The sequence below is a fragment of the Narcine bancroftii genome, chromosome 6 (assembly GCF_036971445.1).
Source record: "Narcine bancroftii isolate sNarBan1 chromosome 6, sNarBan1.hap1, whole genome shotgun sequence".
Taxonomy (NCBI): Eukaryota; Metazoa; Chordata; class Chondrichthyes; order Torpediniformes; family Narcinidae; genus Narcine; species Narcine bancroftii.
The window spans coordinates 180015074-180033368 of record NC_091474.1 but is presented as its reverse complement, the minus strand read 5'-3'; positions in this window follow the sequence as shown (position 1 = coordinate 180033368).

Sequence of the window (18295 nt, the reverse complement as noted above, 5' to 3'; positions counted from 1 at the left end):
GGGACAGACTCCTGGTCAATGGTCAGTGGAGACGGGGCCGCATGAAAGTTAGCTGGGTCGGGGAGGCTGACGGTGCGGGCGGGATGGTGCATGGCAGTGAGGGGGTGTATGTCAGGGGTGGGTCAACGGGCAGCAGGGTCCCATGGTTGATGGTGGCCGGGGGGAGGATGTCAACTCCGGGAGGGTTCTGGAGATGCCAGAGGTGCCTGGGTTGGGGGGGCTGTGTTCCTGCTGGTGCCAGGTCCCGAGTCAAGACGGTGTCCTCATATCCAATGGGGTACGCCATGTAGGTGTAATGTGGATTGACATGGAGGAGGTGCACTTGCTCGATCAGGGGGCCAGATTTGTGAGTCCTCGTGTCTACCGAGGGGGACTTGTCTTGGAGACATTAGCCATGCTGGCAGTGAGACTCCCATCGCCAATTTCTTGGGGAAGGAAAAGAGGTGTTCATGAGGGGTCTGGTTGGTAGCTGTACATAAGAGTGACTGTATGGCATGGAGTGCCTTGGGAAGGGCCTTCTGCCAGTAGTTGGTGGACCATCCCTTCGACTTAACAGTCAGAAGGACTGGCTTCCAGATTACCCCATTCTCACATTCTTTCTACCCATTGCCCCTGGTGTTTTAGCTAGTCATGTGACTAGATGCAAAGCCTCATTTAACCCTTAATGTCAATGTTGAGTTCCTCGAAGGGTCGAATGACTTTTATTACGTGGGCCTGTGCTGGACAGAAGAAGTGCGGTTTTTACCTTGCACAGACCCAGCAGGACTCGGTCATGGTTTGGACTTCCTGGACAGTGAAGGGGAGATTTCGGGATTTCATGAAATGGTTAAGCATGTGAAGTCCTGGTGGAAAAGGGCGTCATGCAGTGCCTGAAATTGGTTGGACTGGTGCAGGTCCGGGACAGAGCATCAGGGGAGTCATTGAGCTTCCCTGGCCTATAATGGATGTTGTTCCTGAAGGTGGCCAGCTTGACTCTCCAGCGCAAGATCTTGTTGTTTTTGAACTTGTATCTGTGGGTGGTGCTGAACATGAAAGCACCATGTGCTGGTCTGTGATGAAGATGAACCTCCTGCCTGCCAGGAAGTGGTGCCAGAAGCGGACTGCTTCCACAATCGCCTCGGCCTCCTTTTCGATGGAGGAGTGCCCAAGCTCTGAGCCGTGGAGGGTTCAGAGGAAAAAGACCATGGGTCTGCCCCTTTGATTGAGGGTGGCAGCAAGGGCAACATCAAGGCATCACACTCCATCTGGAATGAGTTGTTTTTGTCCACAGTATACATCGTGGCATTGGTGATATCTTTCTGATGTGGGTAAAGACCACTTGCGCCTCAGTGGGGAGGGGAAAGGAGGTGGCTTGGGCCAATGGGTGGACCTTATCTGAGAACTGGGGACCCACTGGGAATAGCAAGAAAACAGCCTCAGCCACCTGCGCAGAGCCTTGAGTGTATGGGGGAGGCCACGTGCGTTCGGGGTCAGGACTGATGACACCATATTCCACGATGCACCCAAGGATGCCGAGGCAGGTGGTTCTGAACATACACTTCTCCCTATTGTAGGTGAGATTTAGTGCCTCTGCTGTCTGGAGGATCTTCTTCAGGTTAGCATCGTGGTCCTGCAGGCCATGGCCACAGATGGTGACCAGGTTTGGGAAGGTTGCTCTTAGATTATGTTGGTCTACCATGCGATCCATCTCCCTCTGGAACACGGAGGTTCTATTTGTGATCCCAAAAAGGTAAAGGCGCCTATCAGTCTCAAAGGTGGAATAGGGCTTATCCCAGGCCTGGATGGGGAACTGATGAAAGGCCGATTTTAGGACAATGGCGGAGAAAACCTTGTATTGGGCTATCTCATTTAACATGTTGGCAATTCAGGGCACTGGGTAAGCATCCAGCTGAGTATACTTGATGATGGTGTGACTATAGTGGATGACCATCCTCGGTTTACTGCCCCCTTTGACCACCAGGACCTGGGCTCACCAGGGGTTAGTGCTGAGCTCTATTACCCCTTCTGCCAGAAGCTGTTGCACCTCAGCCTTGATGAAGGCCCTGTTGGCTGCACAGTAACACCTGCTCTTGGCCGCAATGGGCTTGCAGTCTGGCATCAGGTGGTTGAAGAGGAAGGAAGAGAATACACGTAGGGTGGACAGTCCGCTGGTGGGGTGGGGGCAGTCATTACATTTGGCTTTTGTTGATGGTGAGTGGGGGGAGTGGGTCACCGAAGGCCAGAGTGACACTGGAAATCTAGACCCAAGATAATCGGGGCACAGACCTCAGGCATGACCAGGAGCCTGAATCCTTTATATGTTTCCCCTCCCACAGTCAAATTTACAGGACAGCACCCCAGTGCTGTGATGGAGTAGTCCTGGGCTACAAAAGCAAAAGGAAGGTTTGCTGAGCATACTTTGAGTGCCAGTGTTCGGACCTGTGCCAGCGTGCAGGTGCACAAAGCTCTCAGTACTACTGCAATCGAAAAGGCATTACTATCCCGTTGACATCAATGTCCATCATTGAATGCCTGAGTCCATGGGGGATGTTGTCCGATAGCATGGTAGATGCTAGGACTGACTCACGATCCGGGTTGCTGCTCCAAGCTGGTTGCGGCAAGTAGCGGTTGGTAGGTGCAGTCCCTATTAGCCAGGATGGTACAGGCATCATCATCTATGCAGTGTGGTTGGTCTGGTACATTGTATATTGTGTGTGCTGGTGTGGAGTGCAACAAGTGTCCGGGGCTGGGTGTACGTGCACACGTTGACCGTGTTGTCAGGTCGGTGGGACAGAAGTGAGATGTTTTTGTGTGGGGGGAAGTCAGCTGGTCCAAGATGGCGGTGCCCGTGGGGAGCACATGGTGACAGCGTGGTTCGTCAACCTGGCAGAAGTGACGTCACTGGTGCGGGCGGAAATGATGGGCAGAGCAAAGGTGCTACCCAATACTCACATGTGGAGGCAGCTGGAGGGTCGATGGGGGCATCTGGTTGGTTGCAGAAGGCCGCAGCATTCCCAGTGGGTTTGGAGAGGCACACTTGGGCAAAGTGGCCTTTCTTACTGCATTGGGACCAATGTGAATTCCTCGCGGGGCAGTTCTTCCAGGAGAATCATCGGACTCATACTGCGTCCCACAGTACTTACAGTAGCAGGATGTAACGGTGGCAGCAATCGCTTCTCCACAGAAGGGCCCCTGAGTGGCAGCTGTCGTCTGTGTGGACCAAGCCAGGTGTGGTGGAGGGGGGGGGGGGTGTGCACGGTAGGTGGGCATCAAAGGCTTCTGCTTCCAGGGAGCAGATCACATCCATGACCTTTGTGAGGGAGGCATTGTTTTCTTCTAGCAGTCTCTATCGGGTTGCCCTCAATTGCAGGCCTCACACAAATGCATCCCGGATGATTCATTTCACTTCCCCGGTCTCGGTCATGCACAGGCACTCCAGCTCATGCAGTGCCCCAAGGTAAACTTCTACTGTTACTCCCGGTTGTTGTAGTCTGGTGCTAAGCAGGCACCTGGAGTAAAGTATGTTCACTGGAGGCTGGTAGATGTTTTCCAGGATGGCCATCACAGGTTCATACTCAGTGAAGTCATGGATCGCCTGGAACGCGAATGGGCCCAGTTTCATGCGCAGTACCATGAGTTTCTTCTGGTCTGAGTTGATATCCTCAGCCTGAGTGCAGCTGATTACCCCAATTGCATCCTTCCATATATCGAAGTGGGCTGGCGATTCTGGGCATTCAGGATCAATATCTAGCTTTTCTATGCTGAGAAATTTCTCCATGGTTCTTTAAAATTAAGCCAATTAAATTGTGGTGCGCTGCAGTGTGAACAAACAAGCACAAACTACAGGTTTTAATGAGCTTAAAAGTTGCACACAAGGTTCAGTATCTCTTCTGGTTCTGGGTGCTCTGCTCCTGTCCAAGGGCTGGCATGAGCCTTTATATGGGGCTGGTGATTGGCAGGGAGTAGGTGGAGTTAGCCTCCCAGGTTACCTCCCTGCAGATGCAGTGGGTTGCCCCCTGCAGTAGGCAGTGCAGGAATGCACACAGGCACAGGGAGTCACAAATAGTTCAGTGAATTGTATCACATATATAAAAAAAAAATTAGAAATACAACAAGGTAACAGGCCCTTTCAGCCCATGAGTCTGTGCCGCCCAATAACACCCGATTAACCTACAACTCTTGGTACATTTTGAAACATAGAAGGAAACCAGAGCATCCAGAGGAAACCCTTGCAGATATGGGGAGAACATATAAACTCCTTACAGACAGCACTGGATTTTAACCCGACGCTAACAACCATGCTAACCATGCCTCCTCTGGATGCTCCAGGACCAACTGAGTATCTCCAGCACTTTTGCATATTCACTAGAAATAATGGATAGACTTTGCTCTGGCTATGGCAATGAAATTGTGATCCTTCAGTTTGTCATGTTGCAAAACTGAGAGTGAAGTTGCTGTTCGTGCTGCCCTCTTCTTGCACTTAGTGCTTTATGGCGGATGGACATTGTATTGAAATGACTGAAATAAAGGCAAGCTTTACCTCTGACACGCTATTCTTGTTGTGACACATGAAAACTTCTCTTGGTCTTGATGAATGAGAAATGATTGGATGTATTGTCATATACTAGATCATAATTACTAACAAGCACTTACTGTGGCCTTGACAAAGAAATGTAATATTCAAGTAAGTTGGTGAAATTGACGAGAACCAGAGATATTGCTTTAAGGTTCAGGGAGTAGATGTGGGACAGAGATGAGGAGGAACTGCTTGTCTCAGAGTTGTGAATTTATTGAATTCTCTGCCCAAGGAAGCAGAAGAAACAGTGTATTAAATGCACAGTTTGATAGATTTTTGCATTAATTGGGTGAAGGGGAAGAAGCAAGTAGGTGGAGCAGAGTCCAGATCAGCCACGATCTTATTAAGTGGTGCAGCAGGCTCGATGGGCCACATGAACTACTCCTGCTCCTTTTATGTTTTTTAAGTACCATTGCATAACATGAATAATAAACATCAGAGCTCTGTAGCAGCAGGCAAAAAGGGAGCAGCTGCCAGATTGCAAGCTTGACCTTCTTTTGCATAAGAACTGTAGCCTGGTCAGACAATGGGCGAAGAGCTTGAAGAGAAGGAAGATTTAATACTCCCAGCTGCAGCACAGAGTGGGATACTATGTAATTTGGCAGGTTAGCTTCAGGGATAGGATCAGCACATGTAAGGGGATTAGTCAATTAGGGTTTTGCCTCAGAGACATTTGAAGTTTTGTGGCACCATTTTGGATTTATTATTCTAGCGTGAATAAAAGCTCTCATGACTGGAGGGAGAACAAACGCTTTTATTAGCTTATAACTATGGGTAGGGTTTCACAGTTGTCTTCAAAAGGGTTCTAGGTTTAGGCAGGAAACCAGGGTTATATGTGAGCAGATTGGGGCGGAGCCGGGAGGCAGGGCAACACACTACCAGTGAATCCCAGTTCACTGCAATAATACTTTGCAAGGTTTGAGCACCTTCAAGGCACAAAGCTTTTAATTAAATAAATGCTCAGAAAGTAATGTCCACGTGAGGCAGTTAGTTCAATTCACTATTACAGATTTGTATAAAAGAAATCCAATAAGATTCACTAGAAAAATACTTTGTTATGTCAATATCAGATGTTGTTTGCTTTCATTTACAAAGCTTGGTCTTGAGAGTAAGTTATACATTCTGCTGTGTTTTCTTTCCTAAGGATTTAAAGCAGTGGTTTTCAAGCTTCCCCTCAAACTCACATTCCACCTTAAGTATTCCCTATACTTTGTAATTGGTAAAGGATTACTGAAGGTGATCTATGAGTAGGAAAAAGTTGAGAACCACTGCTCTAGACCCAATTGTTACTGAAATATTTTGCTTGAGAAAAATTGTCATTGGCCCATTTCCTTTGGAGTTATGAAACTGTGCACATAACGAGTCAATTAGGTACAATTAAAATAGTAGTTTTCAAACTTTTTCTTTCCACCCACATACCACCTTAAGCAATCCCTTACTAATCACAGAGCACTTATGACATAGGAATTGCTTAAGGTGGAATGTCAGTGTAGGGGTCAGTTTAAAAACCACTGCTTTAAAGGAATACAGAGAGGCCATCAAATCATACAGGTGTCAACATTTTAAAATACTCCTTTCCATGTTATGTCAGCTTATGGGTGAGATCTTGCCTTGTTTTACTTTACTTGAAGTAACAGTTTACAACTTTTGATTAATTTAATTTTTAATTTAGACATACAGCATGGTAATAGGCCTTTGTGGCCCCTGACCCTGTGCTGTCCAAATACTTCAATTAGCCTGTAACTCCCATACATTTTGAAAGAGGGAGGAAACCAGAGTACCCAAAGGAAGCCCATGCAGACATGGGGAGAATGTACAATCTCATTACAGAGAGTGCTGGATTCCAATGGAGCTGTAATACCATTGTGCTAATACGCTAACCCTAGTGCTCCATGTAGGTACAAATGAACAGGTGTTTGCATCTGAAAGGTATTGCTGTGATGAATGATCAATTGCACAAAGACTTAAGTTGCCGAAACTGAAGGGTTTTATTTGCAAGAGACGGACAGCATCCCTGTGTTGGTCACTCACCCTGAGCCGGATTCAAACTGGGGCTGGGCTTATGGCATGACAGCCTTTATGGGGAAGAAAGAGGAGGAGTCACAAGCCAGCCAGTGAAAGGTCATGTAATTTACATTTTACAGTGTGGAGACCCATTTTCATATCATGTTTTATTTTTTAAAATATCACTTGGCATGGCAATGCCACAGTTTTTATGAGAAAAGGGAAGTCATTTAATAAACTGTTCCACAATTGAAGGTGCTATTTGAATACTTCCTTGTTCTGAAGCTTTTGGATAGATTGTTTGCATTTGTATTCTATATGCAAATATATATCTATCAAAAAGACAATATTGCTTGTTCAAAGAGGCAAATGATCTCTAGGAAATGAATGGATGTGTGAAGAAAGGTTTCCTTCTTATTATCTTTTTGGAGAATGTTTGCAAAGGAATCAGGTGATTGACTATATTAAAAATCTCTTGAGAAGTTCAGAAGGAAAATGTTGCAATTCCCCCATATCCCCAGCGGTAACATGGAGAGGATTAACATGGTCCTCACCCTTCATCCCATCAGCCTCTGTATCCAACATATCATTCTCCACACTTTTCACCACCTAAAATGTGATCCCACCACCAGACATATCATCTCCTCCCCTCCCCTCTCCACTTTCTGCAGGGTTCACTCTCTCAATAATTCCCTCATCCACTCATCCCTTCCCACCGATCATATTCCGCCCCAACCCAATATTTACCCTTAAAGTGCAAGAAGTTGCAACACACATCTACACCTCCTCTTCATCATGATTCAGGGCACCAAACAGTTCTTCTAAGGGAAACAATGCTTCACCTGAAGATTGGCGGGGTCATTTACTGCTTCCATTGCATTGCACCCGATGCAGTCTCCACTTCATCAAGGAGACTGTTTGGAGACTGAGAGATCATTTTGTTGAGCACCTTTCAACTCTGCTACAACAGCAGGGATATCCCAGTGGCCAACCACTTCAATCCAACATCTCATTCTTACACTAACATGCCTGTCCATGGCCTTGTGCACTGCCAGTTTAAGGGGACACGTACATTGAAAGACCGCACCTTGTGTTCCATCTTAGCAGTCTTCAACCAGATAGTATGAATATCAACTTCCCCAATTTCCGGTAACCCCCTCTCTCTTTTATTTTCTCCCTGCCCTTTCACTTTCCTTCATCCATATGATTTCTTTCTTTTCCTGAGTTTTACAACACAATGACAGGCCCTTCTGGCCCATGAGCCTGTGCCACCCAAATAGCCCAATTAACCTATAAGCCCTGTACATTTTGAAGGTTGGGAGGAAACCAGAGTGCCAGGAGGAAATCCATTCAGTCCTGGGGAGAATGTACCAACTCATTACAGACAGCACCGGATTCGAACCTGGGGTGCTGGTGTCGCTTACTTGCTCTTTCCCCTGCCCATCACCTACTCCAGCTCCCCATACTATTCCCTTCCTCCTTCGATCAGAGAGCGTCTCTATCAGCATCCTGCCCTGTTACCCCTATCACCTTTTAGCTCCTACCTCTTTCTTTTACCTCTCACGGGAACCTTCCTATTTCACCTATCACTTGTAAGCCTCCTCCCCCCGCACCACAACCCCCACCTTCTTATTCAGTCATTTGCCTGAATCTTGGCATTCCTGAAGAAGGGCTCAGGTTTGAAATTTCAACTGCTTCTTGCTTTCCATGGATGCTACATGACCTCCTCCAGCACCTTTGTTCCAGTTGTCTGGCATCTGCAGACTTCTTGTTTAATCGTGCAGTTACAACAATTTCTGTATTTTGGTTTCTCATATAATGTGTATCACTGGGATGACCAATGTTTATTGCCCAATCATTATGGCCTTCAGAAGATTGTAGTGAAGATATTCTCAGAATGATATTGATGGGCCAGTTTTAGCGATGGCAAAGTGGGTACAGATGATTCATTTTGCCGTGACTAAGAGTTGCCCCCTAAATCCAGGTGTGCCATTTGTGGGCCATGTGGGCTGCCATCTTGGACAGCGCCATCTTCTCACCCAGCAGCACTGTGTACAGGCCAAGAGGGCCGGCATCTTGGAATAGAGCGCCCGAACACTCCACCATATCTCCTAAGCCCTCTAGCGACTGAACACAGGCCTCCATCATGCTACACCAAGGGAGCCTTCACCAACTCACCAGATCGATGATAGATATCAGATAAATGGTCATGTGACAAGCTGCCTGTTGGATAGTGGGAGGACGGAAAGCTTCAGCCAGCCCAACACAAAGCAGCATTACTCCCTCACGGTAAGGGCAATAAACCACGAAGTCACGTTGGCCTCGAAGTCCCAAATGGCAGATGTCTGTGGCTACTGCGTAGTGAATCTTACTGAACGGGGCACAGACTACACAGACTTTAAACTCCTTGTGATGCTACAGCTTTGCACTGCTTTGCTGCTGGGGCTGGACTTTCAATGCAACCTTAAGAGTGTCACAATGGAGGACAATGGGCCCCATCTCCCCTTCACTGTCTGTAAACAGAGGTTTTCAAACCGCCCACTGTGCTCCACCCACAGAAACCCTGCCTCCTCCTGTCATTTCCAGCAGCAACCCACAGATTGCCCACCACGCACGACCTGCAGCCTTTCACACCTCAAGATTGCCCCTCCACAGCTCTTTGCTAACCTCACTCCTGACTGTAAACCTGTTCTGAATGAAGGGATCATTGAAACCAACACCTGCCTCTAGAGGCCTTCCAGTCTCCCACTGGCAAGATGTCGTCCCCGATGCACTCCACTCAATCATATCATTCCTGTGCATTCTGCATGAAAGGATGTTTTCCTTCCCCAGAATGTCTGCTTCAGGGTCCATGCTGCCAGCCTGGCTGACATCCCCGGGGCCAGTCCTACTCCAGAAGCATGTGAGGAACCATAAGTCTGACCCATTGGTCGAAAGGGTCCATCTCCTCCACATCAACCGCCAATGTGGTGTACCCCAGTGGGTGCGACTGACCAGGAGAATTCAATTCAGTGCAATGTCATGAGATGGTGTGGTCTGTGAGCAGCAGCTTGGCTTTAGGCAATGGAACTTGATTTGTCCTGCCTGCAAAACACCCTCTGGGCCTGTAGATAGCTATGCACTCTCATGACCTTCTTTCCTTCCTTCAATTATCCCTGACAATCAGAAACATTAAAATAGTTGCAAATAATTAATAAACAAAATTATTAGAAGGAAACAAAGAAAATATTCTTAAAAATCTTTAACAATCTGAAATTAAATAAAAACTAAAAGTAAAAGTTGAATAAAGAAATAAAGTAAGCAAACCGTTAGTTAATCAAGGACAGTATCTTCAAAAATGATGGTGTAAAACTAAATAGTGAGGTGCAAAGTTTATTCAGCCCATTAGCTCAGGCTATTTGTGCTTTGCCACTAGATTCAGTTGCTAAGTACCAGTATGTTCCAGTCCATTTAATCACTCTCACTTCAATGACTTTTAAATCTGCTTCCAATCCTCTGCTACCCTGATTAAGATAATAGTAAGCTACCTTCTTGTGCAGTCCTTTTGGTGAAGCTCATCCAGTGGTGCTGTAAAATGGGGAGTTTCAGGATTTTGACCCATTAGATATGATATGTGACATGAAGGGAAATTGTAGGTGGCACCATTCCCAGATGTTTCCAGCCTTTGTTCCTTTTTGGTGGTACATACAAGTTTGCACAGTTTTGGAGGTTTAGAGATTGGCATCTTGCAGCTTCTCATTGCATCTTGTGGATAATGTCCATTACAGTCTAATGGCATCAACAGTGGAGTGAGTGAATGATTAAAATAGCAGATAGATTGTCAACAAGTTGGGTGTGATGTACTATCAAAGACTAGAAGTTACCTGACTTATAGGCTTTGGAGTTATTGATAGAGCATCAATTTTATTATCATAAACTGAAGGCATGTCTCAAGATGCTGACCTGAGACCCGAGCTTGTTCTGGGGGAGGGTTATGGCAATTGTTGGACTCTGGCTTTACCCTCTCCTCAATTTGGTCTATGGGTCGTCTGAGTCCAGCGTGCTCATTGAATGAAATGATAGGAGAAGGTATTCGGTTTCACAATCAGTTTATTACATAGTACAAGAATAAAGCTTAACAGAGCTCTGGTTCAGTTGTTAGTTCATAGGTCACCTGCTCGGTGAGCTATTCCCCAAGACTGACTCCTACTGTCCAGTCTCTTCTGTTTATATAGATCAACATTGTTACATTGACCATGAGTTGGCTTTCTTTGATAAACTCCTTGCATAAAATTTATCTCAAGCAATTTCCTGCTCTGCACTTGTCGATGGTGTGGTCCTCCTATCTTAATCCCCAAGGCCAGAACATCCTGTTGTTTTGATCAGAAGTCAATTCATACCCCAGATATTTCTAATTATTTCTTTCTTCTCGTCTGGCCATAGTCTTCTGTTCTAATCAACACCTCCCGTGTATCCTTATGACTTAATTATTTCTACTAAATTGGTTTATCCATTTTGTTTGTCTCTGACATTCTCAGTCATGGTACTCTTATCACTTATCCTTGCAATCCACTTATCTTCCTGTCACTGGCCTGTTTCAGAATAAATCACTGTCCCTGTGGTTCCTCCAACCTCATCCTCTCTAACTTCTCCTATCTGCTATCCTGTTTCTCCCATGTGTGCTTTACAATTAGCAGTGTAACCTGGGGGATGAAATTATTTTCTCTCTTTGTCTTTGGAGGCAGCAAATTCTACACATACTATAATCGGCCAACTTTTCTACATACTGTGGCTGTTGCTTAATTGCATTAATATTTCCCTTAAACAGTATAATTGAAGTAAATAGTAAATTGTTACATAGTAATGGATTAATGAATACATAATGAATAGTACATAGGCATATTTTCCATGATTACTTAACCCTTTGGTTCCAACACATTGCTGCCTTTATTAGGGGAATCAAGGGGTAGAAGCCACAGGTACAATTAGGGGTGGGACAGCCATACACATAAAAAAAGTATTAACAATGGTTCCACCACAGGGTGCATTCTCTTAAATGTATCTATTCAGTCAAGTAGAGAGTATAGTAACTTACTCTAGGTTTATTTAGTTGAATGGTTTGGGGGTCTGCTCCCTTGGTCTCATTTGTAATTTCCTTGTTTTATATAGAATGAAACAAATTGGCTAAAGATTCCTTTATGTTATGATGGAGACATAAGGAGGAAGTGAAATGATCTAGTTGCCCCTCTTCTAAAGATAGAAGCAATTGCCTCAGATACGACTACTGTACTCATACACTCGGGTCATCTTTCATTGAGCACGGAATGTTGAAAGAGATTCTTCCTTCTGTTAGTTAATTCCCCACCATGATTTATAATTGGTTGCAACAAGATTTGAGGCATTGATTGTGGAATCACTTAGTTCTGTCTGATTAAAGCGGAAATATACATGGTCTTCTAATACAAGAACCTCTGATCACCATATTATCAGAAGATGTGTTTGCATTGGAGAGGGTGCAGAGGAAATTAACTTGGATGGTGAGCAAACAAAGAGGAAGTGGAGGGACTCCGCAGGTAAGACAGCATCCATGGTGATAAATGGACAGTTACTGGTTTTGGTCTTGATCCATTTTTGAGGGTCGTGATCCAAAATAATTACTGACCATATTTCTCTCTATGGATTTTTCCTGCCCTGATGAATTTATCCAGATCTTTGCACAAGATCCCAGCATCTACCGTTTTTGTGTTACACAAGGATGTTGTCTGGGATGGAATGTCTCAGTTCTCAAGAGAGACTAGAAAACCTGGAATTGTTTTTCTTGGGGCACTGGATGGCTGAGAAAGACCCAATAAAAGATTAGAAAATCATGAGGGGCATAAAATCATGGGAAGAAAGTTGGAAGTTTTTTTTCTCACTCTTAGTGGGATCAAAGACAAAAGGGGGTAAGTTTAAAATAAAGGGTAAAAGATTCCATATAATTGTATTTACACATATCCCAGAAAAACATGAACATTATGGATAGTCAACATGACGTTATGCTGGGGAAGCATGTCTCACAAACCGTGCTGCTTGGCCCACATGAAACCTTGGAGACTGTCCTTAATAAGCCTACACTTTTTCTCATGTGAGTAGTTTATTGTGCCTTCTTTAACTTGAATTTGTTTTATAAACTGTTCAATTTATAATTATTTGGCCACGTATCACAGAAAAACATGGAGCAAGACACAGATATTGAGATGGGTTCAACAAAAGATATATTTTATCTTTGTACCACTGCTGTTTCTTTCAGCAGTTTATGTAAGACCACTGTAGGCCATTTGTAAATGAAAATATGTCCCAGTTTTGTTTGTTGGTTTAATTTCCAGTGATAAGTGGAAAATTACTATTAAATGTGCACAAAATGCAAACCATCCACTCTGGCCTATTACTACCCAAGCAATAGACCGTCAGTCATCAGTAGAGCAATGGAAAATATTAAATGCAATGTTATCACGAGGTACACATTTTCCAATAACCTGCTCACAAAGTCCTGTAAGGTTTAGGGCAACTTGACACCAGGTTTCATCGCACCCTTTACATGGGTCAAGGAACTGAATTCCGAGGAGAGGTGACACGAATTAGAGTCATTGGCATTAAATTTCATTGGGTGTGGGATTAAGAAGCTTTGGTAAAATTGAAATGGAAGGCCAAAAGCTTATTGAATGGGAGAGCTGGCACAAATGACCAATTGGCCTACTCCTGCTTCTATTCTTTGAGCTTTTATGTTCTTGTCAAGGTCAAATATTTTATTAGTTGAGTCATACCTCAAAATTCCTGCTCTTAATCTATATTCCGATGTTCATTGATATGGGTCAGGTTTGGTAAATACAATAGCTTAATTGTGAATCATTTGGGTTGAAAGAGCAATCTGGCATTATATGACACTCTTCCAGTTGCTTTTTGTTCAATCAGATTGGTTTATTGCTTTATTTAATATAATTCTTTCAATTAGAATTTCATATACCTTTCATATCAAGCAGAGCACATTGAAAGCATGTAGAGGATCTTCCAGCTCCTGATCAATACTGATTCTGTAACTGGTAGTAACTCTTTCTGCAGTCATCCATCTACCTATGAAGCCAATGTTCAATGATACTTGCCTTTTCTCTCCTTTCAAGAACACATACCCAACCAGAAATCAGCTTGGGCCTCTGTGATAGTACAGACCTATCACCATGTATATAGTTACAATATCTAGAGTGTAATGACTGTGCTTACAGCGATTGGCTGAGAGCTAAGCCACGCCTACTATCTGGGCCTTCAAGGGTTGTGTCCCTAGCCAGGTCGGATCATTCCGGACTGGTCGGCCACCTGTGAAGAGCTCCTGTCTTTTGCTAATAAAAGCCTTGGTTTGGATCAACAAGTCTTTGGTTCTTTCGACGAGCTCTACAGCCTCATAATTGAAATCTCTTTCTTGCACACCAATTTCTCTGTGCAGACTCAGCCTATGTGACTTTGTCAAACAGCTGATTTCAAATTTTGCTGCGATTGATGGAACTTTTCTCTCATCCCGACCAATGGGAGCAGTGTATTGGGGTTAGGGGACTCGATTTCCATGTCTGGCTCCTTGGGCTCTACCTTATTGTTGTCTTTAGTAATTATGATTTTGTGTTATTTCCATGCATGTTCTGCAAAATATTTTGTGAATGGTTCTACATAATGCAAGTTAGTATGTAATTCTAAAATCACCTTTCAATTATTGCTCTTGAAATATTGGCATTTTACTTCTAAGAATTAAGATTAGAGTATACATTTTTTTTCCCAGCTAATTTGCTTTTATATGTTACAAAACTTACAAATCCAAAATGCCAACAAGAAGAGAGGATAATAGTTTTACAGGATTTTTGATAAATTACTATCATTTTGTAAATTTCAGTATAATTCACTGAAACAGGACCTTTGACCCAAATGGTCCATGCCAAATGGGATGCTCACCAAGGTAAATCCTATTTGCCTGCATTTGGCCAGTATCCCTCTGAACTTTTCCTATCTATGCACCCAGTTTAAATGGGTTTTGAATGTTGCAATTGTACCCACCTTTACTACTTCAGCTGTCAACCTAATCCACGTACTGTAGCACAAATAAAAACTCTCAAGACTGGAAGGAGAACAAACAATTTTATTAGCTTACAACTATGGGTAGGGTCTCACAATGGTCTTTGGAAAGGTTCTGGGTTTAGGCTGGAAACCAGGGTTATATGTGAGCAGACGGGGGCAGAGCCAGCCATCAGCACCACACACTACCAGTGAATCCCAGTTCACTGCATTCACCCCTTCCTGTAGAGTTTAGGGTCTTCACAATCATGATGGCATTGCTGAGCTGGTGAGGTCTGTCCTGATCTAGAACCAGCGAGGCTAGAACCCCGGAGACTCCATACTCCTCACTTGAGTAGTTCCCACCATCTGGGTTGCCCTGCATGAATAAGATGGCATCGACTTCATGGCATGGCAAGATGGCTGCCCTCCTTCATCCTCTGATAATGACAGTGCTGAGTTTGAACTTGGCTTTTCGTAACATTTCCCCACTGCCATCCTCTGTCGGTGTGAGGTACAGCAAATGGGTTCAGGTGAATTTGGGGCATACAGCTTCAGGCTGGAATAGGATCTGGGAGCTCTGCAGGCTGTGGACTTCCCTGGGCTTCCCCTCGCATGGCAAACCCTCACCTAATGCCTTTTCTTGCCACAGCTGAAACACACTGAGTCTTTCGCCGGACAATGAGGTTGGGGATGCTGGCTCTTACCACTAGCATTCCTTAGCACGGGAACTCTCCCTAGCATGGGAAGCAGCAGCCATTAGGACTGGGGTGTGGGAGCAGCCAGTCCTTGGAAGGGGTCACCTGGGTGAGTGAGCTTACTGGCTTCAAGGTCATCGTTCTTGAGCTTGGCCTATTCTAACGATTTGGCCAGATCAATGTGACTAGCCAGGTCCTTCTTACCTGACTCGAGTAGTCACTGCCACATGTACCTCAAGTGGTCCCCTGCGACTAGAGTAGCCCGGATCTGTTCTTCTTCATGAACACTGCTTCATACCTGCACTTCTTGGCAAACGTCCACAGATCCATCAGGTAGTCATCGATTGTCTCTCCTGGATGTTGGCTATGTAGAGCAAGTCGGTGCCTCGCTTGGACCTCGTTTTGCAACTTCAGGTACCAAGCCTTCAAAGCCTCGATGGCAGCATCATATGTTGTGCAGTCCCTGATGACTGCATACCCTTTTGTTCCTACCCTCAAAACGAGTGCGGACCTCCTGAGTTTGTCGGTGTGGAAGACATCTCTGGTCGCATTCAAGTAGGCCTGGAAGCAGTCTAGCCAGTATGTGAACTCCTAAACTGTGTCGGGGGTAGCAGCATTCCAGGCTTGAGTGGCGATTTCATCGTTTTGGGGATAAGCTAATATAATTGTAGCGCGAATAAAAGCTCTCACGACTGGAGGGAGAACATACGCTTTTATTAGCTTATAACAATGAGTAGGGTCCTACAGTAATCTTCAGAAGGGTTCTGGGTTTAGGCAAGAAACCAGGGTTATATATGAGCAGATGAGGGCGGAGCCGGCCATCAACACAACACACTACCAGTGATTCCCAGTTCACTGCATGTACCATCATTTGTGTGAAAAGGGTGTCCCTCAGATCCCCTTTAAAGTTTTCTCTTCACCTCAAATCTATGTCCTATAGTATTCAACAATTACAATTTACCTTATTCAAGGTCGTGCCTATGATTTGATGTACCTCTATGAGGTCCTCATGCCAGCTCCAGGGAGAAAAATCTCAGCCTAACCCACCTCTCCTTATAATTCACATCTGCCTGTCCTGATAACATTCTCATGATTCTTTTCTGCACACTTTCCAGCTTAATGATATCTTACCTGTAGCTGGTCAACTCTTGGAAAGTCATTTCTGGCATTTGTTGAATTTCATCACTAGATAACTTTACTCTGCATTACCTATGCCAGATGTCTTTCCATGTTAACAGCAAGTATTTAATATCTCATTCATCTTAACCGAGATCGAAATGCTCTTAATTATCACATGATTCCTGATGTCATCTGCAATCTAACTGATTGTAAAACTCAATGTTTGACTTCGCCCATAGTTGTTAAATCTCTGCAGATCTATAACTGTTTTGAAGTGGATAACCGCCCGTACAAAAATACTGTCTCGCTGTGCAGCTCTATTGACTTGTAGTTTCTTTCATTTACAGCTGGGCTCAAGTTCAAACACTGAAAAGAAATGTTTGTGATTGGACTGTCACATTTAATTTCTCTAAGAAAAGCTTCATTACATTATGCCTCTGAATGTTAAAGACATGGTATGAAGTAAGATTTATTTATTTGAGAATTCAGAATGTTTATTACCAAATATCACAGTGAGCGTATACATATGAAAACACAAATGCTTAAGACAGGAAAAAGAGAGTTAACAATTTCTGTGAAACACAAAAATCTGCAAACACTGTGATTGTAGTAATAAGTCAGAAATGCTGGAGCAACCCAGTAGGTCTTCAAGGTATCAGAAAAAGTAAGCAGGTGCCCACTTTTTGGACTCCGGCTCAATACATCTTTATCTCCAATGGATGCTGCAACACCTACTGAATTGCTCCAGCATTTCTGTGTTTTTAATAATTTCTGTGCATGGTTTTAAAGTTTTTTTTTGTGAAATGTGTCTATTCACTCAACAATTTACCCAAGTTCTTAAACTATGAGCATCTATTATTAGCAAATTAAGATATATTCTAAAATCTGTTAATATATTTTTACATTCTGCTTTTATGATTCATTCATATGAAATCCAAAAGTTATTAAATAGATTTTCAAATATTCTTGAACGAAGTAAATAAGTCTCCTAAACACAGATTTTAAATGAGCATTAGTATATGTGGTCAGTTTTTTGATTTATGTATCTTTCAATGCATAATGCTGGAAGAAACTTCCTCAACAATATTGTTATAATAATTTATTAGCAAAACAGTTAAAAACTGATTTGGAGGGATAACTGAATATATCCCAAGTACTTGTGTAAATGACTGTGGGGCTTCTGCTGTAGTCCACAATAGGGAATTATATCCCTTAACAAAATCTGCTGTCGTCTGCCTGAGGCATTGAGTTCAGATTATGGTCCTCACTTTGGAGCCAGGATAAATGAAGAATTATATAAGGAATTGGGGATTACGCCCAGGCGACAGGAATAGTGGAATGTGCAAATGGAACATTAAAGACTAAGCTAGCAAAATTGACTGAGGAAACCGGACTGAATTGGCTGAAGATGCTACAGTTTCTTTCCAACAGCCTTAACATTAAATGTCCACGTCAGCTGCAGGCTCGTTTGTGGCTGACAAGTCCGATGTGGGACAGGCAGACACGGTTGCAGGGGAAAATTGGTTGGTTGGGGTTGGGTGTTGGGTTTTTCCTCCTTTGCCTTTTGTCAGTGAGGTGGGCTCTGCGGTCTTCTTCAAAGGAGGTTGCTGCCCGCCGAACTGTGAGGCGCCAAGATGCACGGTTTGAGGCGATATCAGCCCACTGGCGGTAGTCAATGTGGCAGGCACCAAGAGATTTCATACTATAAACAGATGCAGAAACATTGCAGCTTTGGGCAGATTTGGAATATGAAATGTAAGGTCTCAAAGCAGAATGTCCCTAGGAAAGAGATGGGATGATAGTTCACAGAAACTGCAAAGGACAGGAATAGCAAAACATTAGATTGCCAATTAGTGAAAAATATGTA